This window comes from Artibeus jamaicensis, unplaced genomic scaffold (genome assembly GCF_021234435.1).
Source record: "Artibeus jamaicensis isolate MK-2021 breed Jamaican fruit bat unplaced genomic scaffold, CSHL_Jam_final contig_490, whole genome shotgun sequence".
In the NCBI taxonomy this organism is placed as follows: domain Eukaryota; kingdom Metazoa; phylum Chordata; class Mammalia; order Chiroptera; family Phyllostomidae; genus Artibeus; species Artibeus jamaicensis.
The window spans coordinates 2,911,745-2,921,647 of NW_026521861.1; positions in this window are offsets into that span (position 1 = coordinate 2,911,745).

A 9,903-nucleotide genomic window follows, 5' to 3' on the forward strand; every position below is an offset into this window, starting at 1 on the left:
GGCTACAGGCTGCGCGAGCTTCAGGCTGGTCCGAAACACGATGCACTGGGTGAACAGTTCATGGCGGGGAGTGGGGAAATCAAATGCTGAAGGACACTGCATTCTGCGCCTGGATGACGCTTTCACTAGCTTACCTTGGTGACATTTCCGAGAACAGACTGGCAGAACACACACGTGATACAAAGTCCTTCAAAACAGTTAAGAATCTTGTTTCTTTGGAAAGGGGGTTATAGTTCTGCAGAACTCAGATATTTAGGTAGAACATGGGTAGCAATACTAGAATCTTCCTCTACTCTAATGGTTCTTAACCTACTTGGGATTGTGGACCCCTTGGAGAAAGTTATGAACCCTTTTCCCAGAAAAAATACACACACGAATTTTGTATAGATCAAGGAGCTTGTGACTCCTCCAGGACTATCTGTTCCTGGTGCCCAGAAGTCTGTGGACGCCAAGCTGAGATTCCCTAAAGCCGCGCCAGGTTCCAGGACAGAGACTGCAATGAGATGGATGAGTGTAACTCAGCAGATGCTCACAGGTGAGGCTGAAGCTTGCTGAATCCTGAACCGTACTGTTGTTCTCGGTCCACCCAGCTCAGGCACTTCCGGGCCACTCACAGATGCATTACTGGTGCTGCTGCCAAAAGGGGATGTTAGTCGTGCACTAACAACGAGGGTTTTATTGTAATCGAAACATCTTTTAGGGCCTATTGAAGAACAATAGTTGCATCAATACTTGGGTTTGCAATATAGGCATTGGTTGTTGCTTCTAAGAATACTATTTAGTTAATGAATCCTTCTCTCTGCCAAACCTGAGTCCCTTCATTACATTTATATAATCTCTGGCTCCAGTTAATTTGTATCTCCTGTTGTGAATGAGTTGCCACTAATTGTCTTGAGCTTATTTAAAAAAAATAAATAAAAGCATCTTTTAAGAGAAAGACATTAGAAGTATTTTAAAAGAAAGACATTAAAATTGGAACATTTACAGTAATAGGGAAACATGAGGCAGGGAGAAGGGAAGGAAAGCAAGTGATACCACCTGTTACAACAGAACAGGACAATGAAGTGAGCCAATGAGATTGCGAGGAGGCCTGTCTGCAAAGCACATTAATGATATCCAAACATGGCTTTAGAGTCATTGGATAATGAGAGTTTTAGATTCATTAGATTCATTATATGAAAAGAATGGTTACTTGGGCCCTGGCAGGTGTGGACAGTGGATAAAGTGCTGGCCTGCAAACCAAAGGGTCACCGGTTTGATTCTCAGTCAGGTCACATGCCCGGGTTGCAGGCCAGGTCCCCAGTTGGGGGTGCATGAGAGGCAACCACATATTGATGTTTCTCCCTCTCTCTTTCTCTTTCCCTTCACCTCTCTCTAAAAATAAATAAATAAGATCTTTTTAAAAATGGTTACTTCATAGATCAAAGGACTTCTGTCGACCTCCTAGAAGATTATTAGATTGCCCTCATGTTTTATGCTGATGCTGTACAGGCTTAATAGATGGGGGTTGGGACTAGCTAAAATTTATAAATTCTTACAATCTTGAGACTTACTTATAAACTATAATCACAGTTATAATTTATTCAGTAACTACTTATGTATCAGATACTGTACTAGGCAATGAACATAGAATTATCTCATTTAAAACTCACAACCAGCCCTGGCTGGTGTAGCTCAGTGGATTGAGCGCAGGCCTGCGAATCAAAGGATTGTGGTTCGATTCCCAGTCAGAGCACATGCCTGGGTTGCAGGCCAGGTCCCCAATGTGGGGCATGCAAGAGGCAACTCATCAATGTTTCTCTTGGACATTGATGTTTCTCTCCCTCTCTTCCTTCCTCCTTTCCCCTCTCTCTAAAAGCAAATAAATAAAATTTTTTCTTAAAAAAGGAATAGAGACTTGGAATGACAAGGTTAGCACCTTCCCGATGCCACACAGCAGGGAACAAAGCTGGGATTTGAACCTTGGTTTTCTGCAGGGTTTGCTCTTCTTGCCTATGATGCCTCTTTATGTAAAAGGAAGTCCCCTCACTTGAGGGAATAGAAATATTTTCATCTTCTTTTTCCCCCTTCCCCACCAGGTTTCACTGACGGCTTCTCAGCCTCAGAAACCCTGGCAGCACCGGGTCCCGCGGGCGAACTGCTGTGCTTCGCCGACTTCCTGGGCCTGCTGCTCCCTGCACTGCGTTGCAGTGGTGGCAGCTCAGAATGGGGCTCTGCACCCACCCAGCTGAGAGTCCCCTCTGCTCCTGCCAAGAGTTAAATTGAATTGGGGGCTAGTTACCTAATTTTTTAAGTTTAAAAAATAATTTTGCAAGAAATTCTGTAACTTGTTATCAAAGGGCCAAGAGCGAACAATTCCTCAAGAGGTAATAAATCCAGGATACTTGAAATTCATTTCACTGTACTGGCTAAGGGTGGGGAGGGCAAGATTTGAGCAATTGTCTGGAAACTAGATTCCAAATTTTATACCCAGAGGTAATGCAGATCACATATAGTCCTGGGGGTAAGCTCCTGGGACTTAACTGTGGACACAAACAAGAAGCCCAGAGCCATGGCTCTAACGGCAAGCATGAAACAGTTTTCTATGAGTGGGAGAACCCCCCCTCCAAACTGGAATTATCTTCTGGAGGGCAGGACCCTTATATTATAGGCTCTCTCCACTAGGTGAGAGTTCTAGAAACCCATCTGTATCAGTGTACCAGCTGGCGTTGTTGTGAGAGGCTGCATTTGGCTTCAGTGAATTTTTCCTTCGAAGACAGTGTGTTCGTCCATTCCATAATGGACGATTTACAAGCACCTCTGCCCACACTGTGCTGAGTGTTCAGCAGTGTTTGACCAGAACTGCCACGGCCCCTGTGGCCCACCCTCCCTACTTGCCTGATCTCACTCCAAATGACTTAAAAAGTCCTCAAAGGAAAATGTTTTGCAGATGTGAAAGAGATGAAACAAAAAGTGGCAGAAGGACTAAAAGGCATCAAAGTCAACGAGTTCAAACACTGTTTTGAGCATTGGGAAAAAGGCCTCAATAGGTGTATTACATGAAACACAGAGAACTTTGAAGGTGACTGAAGTTTACACATGTAAAAATATATACACAATTTTTAATACACAAATTCCGGGGCTTTAGGGGGTCCCCCCTGGTAAATGTATTGAATACTTTTCAATCCATTGGAACAGAAGGCAGAAGGGCAGTGCCAGGGCCAAGGGGGGAATGGGGAGTTACTGTTCAAAGGGAAGGGAGCTTGACTGCGAAGTGATGGAGATGTTTTAGACCTAGACAGAGGTGGTGGCTCTACAACCTTATAAATGTACTAACTGCCACTGAATTATTCACTTTAAAGTGATGAATATTCTGACATGTACATTTACCTCAATTAAAAAAATCCATTGATAGAGAATTTATGGGACCATCAGAAAAATATAATTACAAGGTCTACTCTACCTTCTGCTCCAGCTGAGACCATTACGCACAGCCACCCTGGGTCAATTCCAGCTAGAAGCAATTCCATTAGGACAACAGAAGCCAGAGCTAATAAGAATATTGATTTCAAAACAAAGCCTGAAGAAAAAGTCCAAAATCTCCTTGAGCATAAGTCACTTATGGGTATCCACCACTGATTTCCAACCAATATTATTTTTATTATAAAATCATCAGAAATCTCTAAGGTTCTGAAAAACATCTGAATCATAAGAATGCATTTTTAAAAAATCACATAAATTAGTGTACCTGAAAGCACGACAATTTAAAATGAAAATAACCGAGGGGCTTTGCAAGCTCTTAAAATAGAGCTTGTGTGTGAAATTGTATTTTTCTTTATAGAATACACATGACTGGCTTTGCTGCAGGTTCGACTTTCAGGTACAGGTGAGACTGATGTCATTGGGCCTTTTGCGATCTTCAGATATCTCACACGAATTTGCCATTTGCAGATGGGTGAGTGCTCCTGAACCAGTCCAACAAAGGACTGCAATCACTACATGACCGTGCCCATTAAAGGGTGAAAAGAATGGGTACTTCATAGATCAAAAGACTTCTCTTCTCTTCTATTGATCTCCTAGAAGATTAGATTGGCCTCATGCTGTATGCTGATATTGTACAAGCTTATGAGGTGGGGGTTGGGACTAGCTAAAATGTATAAATTCTTTCTTACAGTCTCTTGAAAAACACACCCACACACATACTCACACCAGGATTGTAACAAAACAGAGTGAGTCACACTGCAGACATTTAAAGATTTACATTTTTACAATGCTTCAGTAATTCTGAATAAAACTAAATAGAGAAAGTTCAGGCCACAAAGAAAACTGAAGATTGATCTTAGAGGGGTCTCCAGGCTCGCTTGCTCATTGATTAATTACTGCAGATCACCACATGGCTGCTCCTCTCCCCTAATGAGGCGAGTGGTCTTTGTTCTGTGTGAGTCTGAGACATTTCATTCAAGCTCTATCACGTGCTCTTAGAGGTTATAGAAGGCTCAGCAGAGTGCAACCAAAATCATTAGTATAAGCTCCGAGTTTGTGAATACAAACGGGAGCAGGTTCCAGTCACTGCTGGTTATTAAACAGGGCTACAAAGCATTTCCCCTTAGAAGGTCTTATTTAAAATTTTTAACTCACTAAAGTTCATCTGTTTTGCTATAAATATAAACAAATGAGAGATATAACTTCTATCTCTCATGATTTCCTGGCATAAAGATTCACACATGACATACAGAATTTCTGATGTCCTTCAGGGTGAGACAATCTTTTATCTCTATCTTGAGCCAGATTTGAGCTCAACAGAAGAAACTCCTTTCTGCCCATGTGTTCCCCAGTCTGCAAAGTAGAAGCGGCTGTGTCAAGATTAGAACTGGGGTCAAAGTGCCCTGGCTGGTGTAGCTCAGCAGACTGAGCACTGGCCTGTGAACTAAAGGTTTGATTCCCAGTCAGGGCACATGCTTGGGTTGGGGGCCAGGTCACCAGTGGGGGGCACTCAAGAGGCAACCACACATTGATTTTTCTCTCTTTTTCCCCTTCTCTTCCCCTCTCTCTAAAAATAAATAAATAAAGTCTTTAAAAAATTGATTACAAACGCCAGCCACTATTCTAAGTGTTTACATATTCATTAATTCTCATAATAAGCATTCGAGTTAGGTATCATCGCCATCTTTTCAGGTAAAAAAAAAAACTAAAGAGAAGTTACGTAATATGTCTAAGATCACATACGTAGCTTGCAAGAGGTGATGCTGGGAGTCAAAGCTGTGCAGTCATGTTCTTAATCACTACACAGTGCTGCCTCCCTGTCTTTTTTCAGGAAAAAACTCAGTTCATGATGACATTTGTCTTCTCCATCTTATTCAACCAGCTTTTCTCTTGGGAAAAATGTTATCTTAGAAACATCAGAAGAGAAAAAAAATCTTTTCTCATTTACTTGAAAATAGTATTACACTAAGAACCCTTGTAAAAACCACAGACACCATCAGAACAAAATAAAAATGCAGTTAAGCTCAAACCATAATATCCACTTTATGTAAGTAAGTTCTTGGCAAGCTTTTGGATCAATATGGCATTTCATTTGTGAGTGGACTATTAATCTCTAGAGGTAACAGAAGTTAGATTTCATCAGTCCAGTTTTGAAAAGAGGCCAATAACCAAATTCATGTACTCAACAACATATGTAAAAAGGATAAAAATGAAAACCCACTCTGAGCCACAGTCTACTGAAGAACACAGAGGTCAACATTCAAGGCACGTAAAGAAAACAAAAATATACAATGTCATCCTAAATACCATTCAGAAAAACTTGATTTGTACAAACATTAATATGTATGTTTCCTATACTCTTTGAAACCTTAATCTAATTTTTAAAAATTTTGGGAAAAGCCATGCTCATAATGAATAATGTACAACCACTGTAATGAATGAGTAAAGTAATGGCCCTCGCTGGGTGGCTCAGTTGGTTGGCTGCCATCCCACACATCAAAATGCTGTGTGTTCAATTCCCAGTCAGGGCACACACCTAGGCTGTGGGTTCAAGTCCTCGGGAGGGGCACGTAAGAGAGGAAATTGATTGATGTTTCTTTTACATCAATTTTTCTTTCTCTTTCTTCTCTCTCTAAAATCGATAAACATATCCTCAGGGGAGGATTAAAAAAAAAAAAGTAATGGCACAGAAAGTTCTTCACAATGTATTAAGTGAAAGGGAGTTACAAATTACTAGGTGTATTACAGTTCCATAGTTGCAAAAATATAATCATGCAGGTTAGAAAGTTAAACCACAAAATATACTAAATGTTAACAATTTTCTCTGGGTTCTTTTTGTTTTCTTCTTTCAAGCTCCTTTATATTTTCTTTAAATATGAATAGCTTTGTGATAAGAAATGTTGAATTAAAAACATGGTTTTTCCCCCCACATTTTCTGTTGTTCAGTAGTTGTCTCCACTTTCCTCCCACCCCAGTCACCCCCACCTCCCGCCCTTGATCCTACCCCACTTGGGTTTTGTCCATGTGTCCTTTATGCATGTCCCTGAAAACACTCCCCATTTTTTCTTTATTGATTTTAAAGAGGAAGGAGCAGAGAGAGGAACAAAGAGTTATTGTCCCACTTGTTAATGCACTCATCGGCTGATTCTTGTATGCGCCTTGACTGGAGGTAACCCTTACCCAAACCCCAACCAAACCCACAACCTTGGTGTATCTGGACGACACTCTAATCAGATGAGCTGCCTGGCCAGAGCACAGAAACATGCATATGTAAAAATCTGGAATTATGAATAAATATTTAAAAAATTCCTAAAATTTCATCAATTGGAAGCAATAAAACATCAACATCTATCTGGGTGCAAAACAACAACAAAAAAATGATGAAATTTAGAATCAGCATCTGCTAAAAAATTCCATTACCAGGGGTTTCCAAGATAAGAAAATATACCATAGAGGCTGCAACAATTATAACTCTAAAGGGAAAAAAATTGTTAATTAGTCACACATCTGACAAGCAATTATAACCTGGCGATTCTGCAAGAATATTCATCTAGGATTGAATCACAGAGTACACACTTCTGGCAAGCTGAACAGGACAAATAAATGGGTCAGAGGTGTTACTTCCAAGAATTCAGTCACTTTGGGAGAGTGACTGTGAGTGTGTGCCAGGCCTGTTAGCTCAGAATCCAGAGGAGGAATGGTCGGAGACTAGGTAAGAATGTATCTGACTCCATCATGCTAGAAGGGCAATGCCATGCAAACAGAGAAGCTCAGTGAAGCCCAAGAGCAAAGGAAACGGCTTGGGCTTCTACTGGAGAGACAAGTTGGAATGACGCTTGAGAGGAACTGAAAAACCTGCCACACATGCATCTTGTCAAACTACAACTGCCACAAACTACCCCTGCGGGCATCATCTCAGAGGGGGCTTACGCAAAACCCGAGGCCCTCAATCTGTGCCAGTCAAATCTCGCTTTAACCACTGAAGTTGGGCTCTGGAATCTGCACTTCATATACTCTCAGTTGTGCAGATTTGGGAATTCAGTTTCGTTTCTGCTGATGTTCCTAGTAAAGATTCCTTTTGAAAAAACTGACCTTATCTCAGTTAAACTAAATGCATGTTGCTAGCGGCCCAGCAAGGCTAACACAAAGCAAGACAGGGCATTTGTTTGTTCTTGCTTGTGCTTTTCCCTCATCTTAGTCTTCAACCCTCTAGCTCTTTAAAGACAACTACCAAGTATTGCCTCCTCACCCCTAAGTTTTCACTTCTTCAGGTAAACCAGAAGCAACTGCTCAACACTTGCTCTTGGTTTTTGGTGTCCGGGTCTCTCCCTCTCTCACTGCTCCCTAACTCACCTTTGAAGGGTGCTTCCCAGTACTGGACCTGAGGCACTGGAGACTGGAGGCAGGAAGTTCCTTCTTCTGAAACTGTATTTGTTGATACAGCCCAAGATCACACTGATTCGAAGATACAGATTTGTAAATCAATCAGCATTCTCGCTTAGTTCGCTGCCTGGTCGTTAACAACAGGCCAGATCCAACCAGTTATAAGCTGAGATTCTTGAAGGTCAAGTCCAGGATGGGGGTGGGGAAAGGGTAACCTTTTTTTGTGACTCTTATTTATCAGTAATGGCCTTTTGTTAAGATTCTGAGATGGGACTTCCGCCAAGGTGGAGGCATAGGTGGATGTGCCGTGCCTTCTCACACAACCAAGTTTAGAGACAACTAAATATTAGCAACAGAAAACACAGCCAGAACACGGAAAATTGAACTTTTCGGAAGTCCGTTAACAACAAATTCTTCAGCCTGACCGGTAAGGGGCGAAACCAGTGGCTGGTGAAGCGGGGTAGCACAGGAAAACTCGGTCAGACGGACTCAGGCGCGGAATCCAGACGTGCGGAATCCAGGCACGGGGTTGGACCTAGTGAGCGACCAAGTGAGCAACCGACCGAGCGACCAGGCGAGCAACCAGGCGAGCAACCGCGGAGGAGACAGCGGGGGAGCGGGGCTGCGTGTTGATTGTGGTCGCGCATTTGTGCGCCGGTGGACAGGCGAGGGAGTGGGCGGTTGGACGGGGCCGGTGGGTTGCCCCTGGCATGCGGCAGGGAGAGCGCCGCCATTTCCCTGCTCTGACCCCACCTCCACATACAGCATCATAACCCAGCCACTCTGAGTGGCCCAGCCCAGGCGAACCGCCTAAGGCGCTGCTCCTCACCCATCTGTGAGAAACAGCAGAGGGGGTCGCCATTTCTCCGCTCTGACCACGCCCCCACATAAGCGTCACAACCCAGCGACCAGGGAGTCCAAGGCGCTGCTTCTCACACTTAACGGTCGCAAACAGACCAAAAATGGCTCAAGAAGATCTCAAAGCCCCAGAACCTATAGATCTAAGCGATGAAGAAATAGCAAAACTCTCAGACGCACAGTTTAAAACACTAGTCATCAGGATCCTCACAGAACTGGTTGATTATAGCCACAAATTAGACAAATATATGAAGGCGAAACTAATTGAAATGAATGGAATTGCACAGGACACCAATAGCAATGAAAAGGAAACTGGGTCTCAAATCAATGGAGTGGACCAGAAGAAAGCAAATAATGGCCAAACAGAAAAGAGTCAAGAAGCAAGAATTCAAAGAAATGAGGAGAGTCTTAGGAACCTCCAGGACATCTTTAAACGCTCCAACATCCAAATTATAGGGGTACCAGAAGGGGGAAAGGCACAGCCACCAGTGGAAAACTTATTTGAACAAATAATAAAAGGAGAATTTCCCCAATCTGGCAAAGGAAATAGACTTCCAGGAAATCCAGGAAGCTCAAGAGTACCAAAGAAGTTGGACCCAAGAAGGAACACACCAAGGCACATCATAATTACATTAGCCAAAATTAAAATGGAGGAGAATCCTAGAAGCAGCAAGAGCTAAGGGGACAGTCACCTACAAAGGAGTCCCCATCAGACTGTCAGCAGATTTCTCAAAAGAGACCTTACAGGCAAGAAGGGGCTGGAAAGAGGTATTCCAAGTCATGAAATCCAAAGACCTACAACCAAGATTGCTCTATCCAGCAAAACTTTCATTTAGAATGGAAGGACAGATAAAGTGCTTCTCAGATAAGATTAAATTCAAGGAGTTCATCATCACCAAGCCCTTATTATCTGAAATGTTAAAGGGACTTATCTAAGAAAAAGAAGTTAAAAAACCATGAACAGTGAAAGGACAGCAAACTCACAGTTATTAACCACCACACCTAAAACAAAAGCAAACTAAAAGGACAGCTAGATCAGGAGTGGAAACATAGAAATGAAGATCTCAGGCAGGGTTAGCAACGGGAGTGGGAGGAAGAGAAGAGGGGAGAAGGTATAGAAAATAAGTAGCATAGACAGTAGATAGAAAATAGAAGGGGGGGAAAGAATAGCATGGGAAATGTAGAATCTAAAGGACTTGA